Below are 13100 nucleotides of genomic sequence, written 5' to 3'. Positions count from 1 at the left end.
AATAAATGTTTTATAAAATTTTATTGACAAAAACCTCAAATGTACCATATCAAATTTTCACACTTCTGTTTGTACATTTAGTGATCAAAAACTAAGTTGTTGAGTTGACTTATACGCTTTCAGTTGGGCAGTTGGTCCTTATGTGCATTGCCAGTGTAATCTTGGCAAATAGTTATTTAATTTGAATGTTTTCCTGAAGTCTGTAACTTTTGCTAGAGTAGTGGTATAATTATTAATGTAAAAGTGCAGAACGGTGGTTGATTTTAAAAAAAAAAAGTACAACTTTCTGATGTAAAGTAATATTCTAGAAAATCAAGAACCTATGTGTTAATAATCAGAGGAATCCAATTTAGAGGAGGAGTAACACCAAAATGAACATGTACAAACAGAAAAGTAATGTAACTTCATCAACATTAGCCCCTGATTTTTAGAAAGGTTTTAGTTTAACTGGTGGTTCAATTATGTATTTCAGCTATTACTGTCCCATCTTAATCTCACTGTCTGGATTTTAATAACTTCTGAATGTTACACATTATTTCATTTTATGTTTTTGTTATTGGGACAGCTGTTTTCTAATTGTATAATTTTTTTTTGCACAATTAAACTGAATTTGGAATGAACTGCAAAGAGAAAAGTACACGAACATTGTAATATTCAATATGTATGTAGACTTTGTGCTCCATTTTTCATAACTTATTTCTCTTCCTGTTCTCATACCACTGTAAGCAAAATCCTTAAGCCTTCTAGTGTACTTCTGGAGTATACAGTCCAAAAATAAAGTATTTGTGTCCATCTGTGGTAAAATAATCTTGAGCAGGGGTTCTCAAACTTCATCGTACCGCGGCCCCCTTCTGACAACAAAAGTTACTGCATGACCCAGGAGGGGGACCAAAGCCTGAGTCTACCGCCACAGGCAGGGAGGCCAACGCCCAAAGGTTTTAGCCCCAGGCGGGGGCCTGTAACGTGAGCCCCATCACCCAGGGCTGAAGCCCTTGGGCTTTGGCTTTGGCCCTGGGTGATGGGGCTTGGGCTTCGGTCTTGGGCCCCAGCAAGTCTAATGCCAGCCCTGGCGACCCATTAAAAAGGGGTTGCGACCCACTTTGGGGTCCTGACCCACAGTTTGAGAACCGCTGATCTTGAGTATTAGTGTCGCTTATATTAAAAAAAAAAAAAAAATCACAAACTTGTCCTTTCTGTGTTTGTAGAAGAATATTGTACTTGATAATACATTGTTAAAGGTAGATTCCTGTTTTCCATGGAAAATAAAGTTGAATGCTCATAAGACTGACAACCACTTCACTTGTTAAATGTCAGATAAATGAGCCTGTTTTTGAGAACTTGCAATTAATGGAAATATGTTTTATTTTGCATATTGATTGTTCTTTAATTAAAGCTAATATCTATTAGCATCTCTCAGACAATACAGTAGTACTGTTCAGTGCCTAACTGTACTAAGCTTTTTGGCATTGTTTCAGTGATAGTTAATCTTGGAGATATTGCTACCATTTTTCTCAGATACACCTAGACTCTTATTTTAAAAAATATTGTACTTGGGGAAACATGATGTTAATTTGGAAACTGAAAAAGATGGCAACAGCTATAGAATGTGCAATATTATGTCTTTCTCTTTTTTTGTTATTCTATGAACATCAATAGGCCCTTTTTTGTGGAGCTAGCATTTCTCATAAGAGGTATCATACTTTTTGTACGTTTGGTTGAATTCATGAAACTCATTCTGGAGGAGAGAGTGTAAAAGAGCAGCTGTACCTCAGTGGTATGCTCTGCCTTTTTGCTGTATAAAATTTATTTTGTATTTGCGACTGCCTCTATCGTTTAAAAGTTTACAGTGCCTTTGCAGAATTTCTGCACTTTCATCATCTCCTTCGGGGATGCTCTGATAAAATCCATGTTCGATTTTTTTTTTTTTTTTTAAAAAGCAAAACTAAAATCTTGCCTTCTAACTGTTTTCAAATGTATAATTTTGTATACTGTTTCTTAATCCTATTGGTATCTGATATCTTTTTTTTGTCTGCACACATTACTGTAATTTTCCTGCCAATCTTATGTTGACTACTAATGGGCCTGGAATTCATTATATTTCCATCTTCCCTACACCTTGCATTCTCTCTTTTTCACTCAGTTGTACAGTCAATATCTATGACTGAAATTTGCATTGTGAAGCAGTTCCACAAGAAATGTATCTTTAAGGTGGCTGCTTTACATTTGAAAACTGTGAAAGGGTTGGCTGGATTCAGTATTGTTCAATGAATGAATAAATTGGGTTAGGTTTTTTCCTTTTGCTTACTGTGGTTTGAGAACTAAATTGTTTGTTTAAAAAATCCAACATATATTTCCCTTTTTATGTTTCTCTGTGGCAGTTTGCTCTGCCTTTCTGTGTCTTCCTCATACCTGAATGTGAAAGATACTTGCCTAACAGCTTTTTAATTTGTAAACTAAAACCTAGTTTCTTCTTTCCAAAGAGAGAAATTGCATTTTATTTTTTAATGAAACCTTATGAAAATTTTCTGTATTCTGTAAAAGGGTATATCTTTCAATATATTGATGTCATATTTTTAGTAGTCTGTTTTATTGTAGGTAAAACACTGCAACATTAAAAATCTAATTTGTTAGGCAAATTTGTTAGAAAATGCAAATCTCTCTGCTGAACACATTCATGAACTAAGTTACCAGTTACTTTCAAAGAACAGACAAGCTGGGATAATAGAAAAGGTTTATAGTGACATGAAACTGGAGTTTGGGAATATATTTTCCTTTCATAATAGTTATTTTTGTAGGGTGGGGGTGGTTTTGGTGTTAACCTTAAAGTATACATTAAGGTTGAGCAAAGGTGTAAGGTAAGTACAGTAGTAATAGGTGAAGAAGCATATGTAAAAGGGTAGTGAAAGAATAATAGCATTTACACTAATGATAAACAGAACTGAATTAATAGAATTTCTTCTGGCTTAAATACAGAAGAGCAAATGAATTTAGAGTCATGGTTGAAACTGTTCTCTGCTCACCCTGTCGCATGTAAGTGTTACTGGAAAATATAACCTCACTTTTGGGAGGTATTTAATATTATGGACACTGGGTTGAGTTGGGGAATGAATTTCAGCCTTGAAACTGAATTTTTGTAAGATTTGACCTTTGTGTAATTACTTTTTTTTTTGTTTGTGTATAAAATAAGATAAAAGGAGAATTTTATTGCAGTACATGAACACGTTAGGAACTATTCGTATGTGGAATAAATCTGTATTTTACACACACAGCCCTCCCCCGCCCCAAATGTGAATATACTGTGATAGACTGTAATTGTTCCTTGAAATGGATACATTTGTTTAGGGTATTGCATTTATTTAAAGGGCATATGCACATAAAACCTTTTAAATATAATGATAGAAGTTCTCAGACTTTCATTTCATAGCTGTTAAAATACTTATGTGGACATGCAGAAGTTTTTAAAAATATATGTATATATTTCAAGCTGCTACTGCAAGCTCCACAAAAAAAAAAAATAAAAAAAAAAAGGACCTGTTGATCCACGTTAAAAAAATGTATATTAGAAAATGAAGATATCTTATTTTGTATATGAAAAACAAAAAAAGCCCCACACTGGCAATTTAAATAAATATATATATAATACCTTAAGAGGTGAGCAAAGTTCTTGAGATTAAGATATTTAAAATGTTAGGGGAAAAAATCAGTTTTTATTAACAGGAACACTGGAAAGCTCTTTATGGTATGGAAATAAGCAGTTCTTAGACAAGGAAAGAAGTGGTATTGCCAAAAGGTGTCAACAAAAAAGAAATTTCAATATGTAACCTTTTGCATTTTACCCTATTTATAAGCTGTTTTGTACTTCATTATTCTACTAAGTAGAACGTTGAAATGTTAATGCATACAGATTTATTTCCTACTGTAGGAAGTATTAAATCTAAGTTTGCTAATTAGCCAGAATATGTTGACAGTTTTTTTTTGTTGTTTTTTTTTTTGAACGAGAATTTATAACTGTTTTGGGAATTTTAGTGTTTTATGTTTCATAATTTGTAATTTAGCTTCAGTATAATCTTGACAGTCTCTTAAAATCTGCATAGAGCCCTAAATAAAAAAGTGGTGATCCGGTACAGGTTCTTCAAAAGTACCTGTGATTCTTTATGAACTCTAGAAAATCTAGCAAACTCTCCCATTGGGCTCAAACTTTTTATGCTAGTATTGTAAATCAAATTTATGCTTTTGGATCTGTTAACTGTCACTGTAGCGGTGCTGTGAAAGATCCACTATTCCTACATAGCATTGTACTGCAAGAGCAGCAAATTCTGACATGCAGTCTCGCAGCTGTCATTTATTTATTTGCTCCTCTGAAACATTGAGATCCCTTGTTTGCATTAATAACTTGGCTTTCAATTGCAAATGTTTGTTTTGCATGCACGTGACACCTTAGTACTATTTTTGCTATTGAAAAATCAAGTTTTAAAAGCAGCTGTGGGGATCTGATCTCTTTTGGAGGAGAGAATCCCCAAAGGAAGTCACTAGTCAATACATTTGTCACTTGATAGCAAAGTTCATGGATTTGAAAAGGTCTTCCAGGCACTAGTTCAAATTTCAGTGATTCTGCTATATGCAGACTGTAGCGTATAGATAATAACTTGTTTTTGTTTTTAAAAATTAAACACTACCAGTCATTGTGGGGGAAGGAAGGACAACTAATTAATTATTATCCATCCAACACAAGTTTGTCTCCTAATTATCTTGAACCATTTTAGTAGTACAAGAATCCTTATGACAGCTGTGCATTGGTGTGTGTTCATGAAATTGCTTCTCTAAATGTCTGGGTTTTTTTAAATGACCGATTAATGTGTTGGGTTCTTTTAAGCAACTTGATTTAAATTCTCATGAAGTTGTTGAATGTGGAAATTGTGACCTACTGATAACGTACAGTTATCTAGTTGTTTTGTAATGGAATTTTAAATGAAGCATCAGTGAATGGAATTATACCATCCAAGTATTATGTGAACGCTACAATTATATTTAAATGGTTGTTCTGGTTCCTTTATTAGATAAATTGATTGCTGAAATAATTTAATCTAACTAGGACATAGGGTGTTTTGTTTTTTGTTTTGTTTTTGTGTGGGGAAACCTGAATTCTCATCTGTATTGTATTTTTTTTTAAACAAAGTGGGTTTTTGTAATTTTGTGACAGTACTTTTTTAAAAAAAAAAATCCGGAGCCCCTATTAATTTTAGTTTCCAAATTTTGTAACATTGGCATCAAGCTGATAAATTGCAGAAAATATTGTGCACTGTTAAATATATTACTAATCTGTAAAACACCCACTTCATTAAACATTTAGTGTAGTATTTAATTGTGAAAGAGCTAGTTTAGAATTGCTGTAAATGGGTGGGTAAAAATGTAAAGAACAAATCTGGTTTTGGCAGCATCATCCAAGTACTTTCTGACTCTTGCAGTATGAATACTTCAGGATATGTTCTATATAAATGTTTCCATCATTCACCGGAACAGTAGCTATTTGTTTCTTATGGTTTGGTATTTTAGTTAAATTGCATTTTTTTCACCTTTCTTGTACAACTATTAATATTTATTAAAAATAGATGTTCTAGAACAATTACTGTACACTTTGAGAATTCTCAGCCAAACAAGTAGCTACTGCTTCAATATCTTTTATTTGTGTTAGATTACATTATGGTGAAGTAGGTGCACGACTTGTGTATGTATAGTTAAGCCAACATTTTTCTGTGTATTATGGGGACTAGCAAAATCTACATCACAAATTTTGACACATTACAGCTGAAGGAAGAGGAACACCTTGCAAAGACAAGAAACATTCTTCATGGAAAGATGCTTATCCAGCGGTTTGCTTCTTGTGATTGAACTGAGCCTGTAAGGATTCATGGATAAAATGAACAGGAATAGATCTGAATAAAGCAAATCTGCATACATGGTAACCAGTAGCTATTTTACTTTTTTATGTTGCTTAACTGTTTTATTTGAGGGAAACCTGTGTGATTTAAAACTTCTAGCTTTTGCAACTTTATTACTGGTTATATACATTTGGCAATTATAATGTGCAAGCAATTGGAAAAAAGTCAAGTAAATCCTTGTTTTTATAGTAGTTTGTTCTTGTTAAAAATGTTCATATGATAATGTCTGTATACAGCACCACTTTGATTACAGTAGATGTAGTGTTGTAATAAACTCTTTAATGGGGCTGATGTGTAAAGCTGTTCAAGTTATTTGATGTTTACACCTCAGGGAAAGTCTTGTGTTCAGCAATATTTAAAGATAATGATTCTATGAAAACATTTATACTGTCTTTAAAAAGCATTGCAATAGAGTTTTTGCATATGCATCAACCTGATCTTGCGTTCAGTGACTTAAAAATACTAATGCCACTCTTTCACACTTGATTTTGATATACAAATAGGTGATTACACAAAGGCTTTAATAATTTGCTTTTCTAGCAGTTTTTACATAGATGGCCTGTGAATTTGCTGAAAGGCATGTAAAATTGTAAAAACTGCAGTTTGATTGACATAGTCTGTCATTGTTTTGGGGAGAGGAAATCCTAGGTTGATGATTGTAGTAAACTGAAAACTGTCTCCTACAACATGCAGCTGGACTAAGATGCTACAGTTTACATTAGTTTCATTTAAACTGTTAATGTTGGGAAAATGCTGGCCTTTTTGAAATACAGCTGCAGTTGTTTACGGTTTTGTGTTTGTGTTTGTTTAGGTTTTTCCAACGCCATAGGCAATCTGTACATAGCTGTATATTAGAAAAATGTGACCGATGAAACCAGTCATGATGTTTCCATTTTTTCAGATAATATGGATTCCAGTGGGCTTGGTATTTTCTTAACACTGGGGTTTATCCACATATCTGTGTAAAGGGGGGAAGGTACGCTTGTACATCCCATGTGCACTAGTGGGGAATGCTTTACTGCCTTAACAAAAAGTGAAATAGATTTAGTCATGAGGTTTTGCAAACTTGTCTAAAAACAATTTATTGGAAGTTGGAATTCAAACATTTTAATATCAGAGCTTGAACTAAAGAATTAAAGCAAATTTCAAATGACTAGAATTTGTTCTAAATTTTATGAAGGATATAAATTAGAACAATAGGAAGTGTGTATAACACTGAGCAAATTTACAGTTTGCTTTTCCAGACTGGTGTGGATGTTCATTCTTTAAAATATACTTTGAGTCCCTTTAATAGATTAGTCTGAGAAGTTTTCCACTTCTTCTTATACAGATAGCTTGCAGGGCATGTTTTAATGTTTTAAGCTAAGTTTCAAAACCTCAGTGGCTTCAAAAGGTAATCTTTAAAACAAATCATTGGTTTGTTTTATAACTTAATTTTATGTTAAGTATTAAGATCCTGTTCAGGAAAACACATGCTTACGTGCTTTATTGAACTGGGGCCTCTATCCTGTGCGACTGCAAAAGCTTTACATAACACTGAGACTCTTAATTTAATTTTTGTCATCTACCATCACCCTAGATTTGCTGCAGCTAGGCTGATACTATTGGACTTGCCCACATGCCTCTGCACGTTTTTATTGCTTAAATTCTGTACCTCAGGTTCTCATGCATGGGATTATTGGTGTTTGTCCAACTACTTGCTTTTGAATTTCAGATGTTTAACCCTGTTTAAAAATGAAAACTGACTTTTAAAACGTTGTATAGTGAACATTGTATCAAACAAGTCACATGACTTTTCCCTGTTTTTGTGAATAGGTGGTGGTTTTAACTAGTTTTGATGTAATTTCTTAGCTTTGTTGACAAACATTGTTTACTGTTACTTGTAATACATTTAAGGAAAGAAATAACCTGCATATACCTATTACATGGGAAATAGCTAATACCGAAGGGGCAGCAGGTAAGTAATGTATCCACATGGCTAGAAAGCTTAAACCCAGAAAAGAAGTATTTTTTAATTTCATGACTAAAATTAAAATAAGCAGGAACCAAGATTTGCTCAATTTAGTTATTTGAAACTGATGAATGATACTGTTACTCTTTCCACATTAGGTATCATTTCTTTCGGTTTCTCATCCTTCTGTAGAGACATCCATTGATAGCAATGGAGATACCAAAATATCCAATATAAGAGTTAAACTTTTAATAGAAATCTGTCTGGCTTGTTGGTAAGGTCCTAATAGATGAGGCCCCTAATTTCTATCTAGTCTCAATATGTATATAGTTTGAGTGGTTAGATAGTGCTCTGATGTGTCTTGTGATTAGATGGATTATCTTTTCATTGTGGGTTTACTTTTGTAAAATCTGTTTTGGTTTAAAGTGAAAAGATCATGTGTATATAAAAATAATCCAAAAACCCTTACAGACACCAAAAAGGAATATGTCCCCTTTTACGTTTCATGTGTGTAATTAGATCTGCAATGGAATTTGTATCATGCGTCAGTTTATTAAGCAGTACTGAAAATGTTCTGTGCTCTCTCAGGAGTTGTCAGTTTGTTAGTTTACCAGCAGGTGATGTTGCACCTGGATGATGCGTTGATTGCTATTGAAGCATTCTTTGGTATCCAATTGTATTTAATCTGCTTCTGTTTGTGAAAGGACAAAATAGTCTGTTAGGAAGTACTTCCTATTTTGTATGTGGGCATTCATAAGTAACGTTTTAAATTAACATCATATGGCTCTTGTCCAAAGGATTAAACAGTTACCTGAAATAATGGATTTTTTTTTTAAAGCAACAAAAATAAGATTATAGTCAGGTTAGCTAAGAAAGTTAGTCTGCTTTCGAAAAAGGTGTTTTTACAGACCGAAAAACAGTGGAATATATTGGGGAAACATGCACCTTTTGTTCTCATTCCCTTTCTGTTCTTTAATGTGCCAACAACCTAAATTCAGATTGTATTACACAAGACAGGCATTTGTCAATTTTTTTTTTAAATTACGTATAATTCGGCTCTCAAATGGCTATTGCATTTGTATGTGTAAGACAAAAGATACATTATTAAATTTAGGCTTTAAGTTGATTATGCGTGGATATTCTGCTTTAGTTTCTTTGTTGAGCGTATTGAGGTTTGTAGGTTTTTTTAATGCTGTATTTTTTTTCAATCTCATTATGCTTAGTTGCATACCCAAGTCCTTGTAAATGTTTTCCCTAGCTGCATGTGGTTAATTTAAATGTGTATATTTGTCATTTGTGTTTCTAGTAAAAATACATGGCATTCTTTTTAGAAATACCTTATTTCTTTTTTCCTTTCCTTACTCATATTTCTGTCAATGTACAATGTACTGACTTTTTTTAATGCTATTTTTATTTGTGGAATCTTAGGCCCCTTGCATAAATTTTTTATCACTGTTTTGTGTAAACTAGGTTATGGCCTTAAAACCCTGGCTTTATGCTAGTTAAGGTACACTGTGTCATATAGCATTATTTAAAAAAATGTATGTTTAATATTTCATTTACATTTGAAAGACTTAAGACCCTAAATTCCTTTGCACTGAAATTCAGAAATAAAAACTTCATATTCTCATAGAAGAAAAATAGTGATCAGAATATACAGATTTTCCTGTAGCAGGCAGCATTCCTTATAATACGTGTCTTTTGACTTTGGAAAGAAACAGCATTAATTTTTAGGATGATCAAAATTATTCAGGTAGTAGGTGATATTATATGTCTTTTAGTGTAGTAAAATGATTTTAGCATACAAGGCAAGATTGAATGTGCATTATTCAGAACCTTTAATCTCCTACAATTTAGGGGGTTGTTTTTTACAGTGGGATAACTCCTGGTGAAAAGTTCCATATTAAAGATGCTATAATGTTTACAATATTGATAAAATGCTCTTTTTTTTAAAAAAAATAGGGATGGTCTAAAGGGTCATCTTAGATCCAGATCATTTTAGGCTCTGCTTAGAGGCTGAACGAAAGCTAAGTTTGTTTTTTTATGGAAATATCCATGGTCATATGTTCTCTCAGGATTTTTCCTGTATCGGATCAGACATGATAAAGGGCCCCTCTAGGTTTTGAACCTTTGAGGCCAGTTGAGATTTGGAGGTTTGAGTCCTTTCTTTACCCCGAGTTATTAAGTGTGGATATTTGTGTTCTGGTGTAGATCCAACTATGTTTTAAAGTTTTTCTATCCATCTTCTGAAACATAACTAGTTTTGTTACAGGTGCTAACCTGAAGGTAGTCAAATTTATAGTTTATCTCATTGAAATAAGGAGAAATTTAATTTGAAATTTCCCAACCAAACATGATGGTAAAATAGAATAATCTTAAATGTATAGAATTCATCATTAATAGAATTGTAATATAACCAATTAATAGAGCTTGTTGACACCACAGCCCCTTGTTTAGTGTATTTTGTGTAAAGAAGATTTTGAACTGTTCATGTTGTTGCCACATGTTGTTATTAAATATATACATTCCCATGACATCCTATAAAGCTGAGAAAATAAGGGGTATGCATTCTGAATACAAGTGATGTCAAATTCAGTTTGCTTACTATTATTGATGTCTTGAAAAAAAATAGGTAGTGTTTGAAAGGAGAATAAATTCCTTTTTGGGAAATTTACAAAGGGTAACTAGCACTGATGACTCCTTCAGCCTTATATGGTCTTCCTGTACTGTTGTTCTCCCTGATCTCCATTCTACTCAAAGGTGCAATTGTTCAAGACATAATTTTAAAGTGTGACCTTGGAAATTTTTGTATTAATAGAAATGCAGAATTATTACATTGCAAATTGTAAACTGATCTAGTATCTGTATGAATGCCTGACTCAAAGAGGGTTTTTATGAATAGTAACAGCTTCCTAATACCAGCAGGCCAAAGAGTGTCATAAGGTATTGAGTTTCTGGAGTCCTAGATTTCTCAGCAAGGTAAGGTGCATTTCTGAATACATTTTCAATTAAGGCACCTAGGATTCTAAATTAACTTTAAAACTCATTCCTTTTTCATGTTATGCTTAGAATTTTGCATTAATTTTCACTTTTCACTGGTTTTCTTTTTTAATTACCTTTCTTCCAGCCTTTAGAAGACTATTTAGCAATTTGCTGTCCAACCTTTTTGTTGGTCTTAAACTGCAATGCTAGTTTACCTTGTAATGAAGAAATAAAATTCAATTTTATTAAAAAAAAAAAAAACCCCTTTGTCATTTTTATTTCGTCTAACATTCTTACAGCATTCTGCATGTCAGATTCTATCCAGCTGAGAGATTCAGACAAATATAAACAGTAATATTGTGTGTGGAAATTGACGAAATTCTTGTCTAGAAATATTTTTATTGCTTGGCCAACAGTTGCCCTTTTAATTTTGTCATCTTATTTTTAAAATAGCAAACACTTTTCTGCTCAACTTTGGAAGAAGAAAAGTGAGAGAAACATTCATTAGCTTAAGTAGGACAATTTGATATTGGTAATTTCTAATACTGGAAAGCACCCATTTTCTCACCATTTAAAAAACCTGTGGTTCACTGCGTTTCAGATGATGAAGAAAGGAGAACTTCAAAGCAAGCTATGCAAATCTTTGTCAGTGTGTTCATTTTCTTCCTTAAATTAGCGTACATTATTCAAAAGCAAAAATTGTGTGTGCCATATACTGTAGTTTGGAGCAAAAATCTCTGCTACCTGGCATACTCTAAACAAACTAAACCCTGTCCTTTGTAATGCTGAGGATCTGTTTACCAGTTTGTCAACCCAGGAAAGATTGAAAGGGGAAGAATTGATGTTCCCTGTGTATAGTTTTTGCTGTTGGACAGTAAAGCTGTTATTAAAATTGAGATTGAGTCTTTTGCTTGCAGTGGTTGCTCTGAAAGTGGTGTTTGACATGGTTCAATTAATATAGCACTCGTAAAGTTGCACTTTGCAGCATTGCCAACTTTCATGATTTTATGTTTAGTCTCATGATACCTGGTTTTTTTTCTTAAAACCCCCTCTCCTGCAATCATATGTGAGAATCTCAGCTTTCGTTTAGAAAAAACAAAAATTCCAGCTCTCATGGTTGCAGAGAAAAGGTTAAAAATGTGACCTGAATGTACCCCAAAGGCTCAGAAGGCAAATAAAATGAGCTCCAAGGTTTTTTTTTTGTTTTGTTCTGATTGAATGCCTGAGGTTGGCAATACTGTGATGCCATGTACAGGAAAGAAACATTCAGAAACACATGAGTTACTTAACTTTATTCATGCTTACAGCTCCACATAGGTCATAATGAAATGAATGAACATAACTCTTCTGACTGCAGAGGTCCAAGTATAATGGGTCATCTGGTCGCAAAAGCCAAATTGAAACATTCAAGCTAGCTCTGCTAGGAGTAGGCTTGTGCTACTTCTGTCTGATTTATATAAGAGAATCCAATGGGAGGCAAACAGTTCAAGGAGGATGTTTCTCCTCCTAACCTGCATCTAGAGAAACAATTAGTTTAAACCAGAAGTATCAAACATAAGGCCCAGAAGATCTTTTCCTCCCGTCTGCAGCTCCCTCCTCCTCTAAGGCATCCATCCTGCAGGTGCTACACTTCAAAAGGGCCAGAGCCTGGGAGGAGCAAGATTGCACCTGACTGGTCACAGTCAACTGAGCTCTCACCACATCTCAAACAGGAGATTCCTTCCCCACTTGTTGCCACTGTTGAGCTATGCAGCACCAGGCCCAGAAGAGCAATTGCCTCTCACTTCCTCTTGTCTCTTCCTGCTGCTCTAAGCAGCTCAGCCTTGGGGAAGAGAGCTGCTTCCAGTGCTGTGTGAGGGAGGGTCTCTTCACCCCACATTTCCTATCCTCCTGCCCAACAGTTAATTCTCTCCCATTTAAACCAATCCTGTCCCCCAACCCTGCCATCAGTTCTGCCCCTGGTCCCAGCCTTGTCTATGCAGCTTCTGGGGTTCTTCCCTCTCTGGTCTATTTTTGGAGTGGGTAAGGGGGCTGCAGCAGGTCTCTCCCCCTTCTCAGACCAGTGTTGCAGAGGGAGGGGGAAGCAGGGAAAGAACACATCCCTCCCATTGCTCACAAGAGCAGAGGAGGAGGAAGTGGAGCAGCTGCCCTGAGTTGCTGGGCTCTTTTTGCTCCCTCCTGCCATGAGCTTGATGTGAGCTCCTGTGGAGATGGAGAGCAGCGCTACG

At 34.4% G+C, this 13100-nt stretch overlaps 1 protein-coding gene across 4 annotated transcripts in view; it reads left to right on the top strand.

The window, feature by feature from the left end:
- The window catches only part of CPSF6 (cleavage and polyadenylation specific factor 6), a gene marked incomplete at its 3' end in the record, with an annotated part of 64407 nt that extends 53362 nt beyond the window's left edge, over positions 1 to 11045 (top strand). For 2 of the 4 annotated variants that reach the window (XM_084616728.1, XM_084616727.1), the window contains one exon: positions 5806 to 11044. Of the gene's footprint in view, positions 1 to 5805 lie in introns of all 4 variants that reach the window. The other 2 variants (XM_084616725.1, XM_084616729.1) reach the window with 2 other exon arrangements.
- Positions 11046 to 13100: the final 2055 nt, after the last annotated feature.

Source organism: Lepidochelys olivacea (genome assembly GCF_965140295.1).
Source record: "Lepidochelys olivacea isolate rLepOli2 genome assembly, chromosome: 1".
Taxonomy (NCBI): Eukaryota; Metazoa; Chordata; order Testudines; family Cheloniidae; genus Lepidochelys; species Lepidochelys olivacea.
This window is presented reverse-complemented; position numbering and strand designations above follow the sequence as displayed.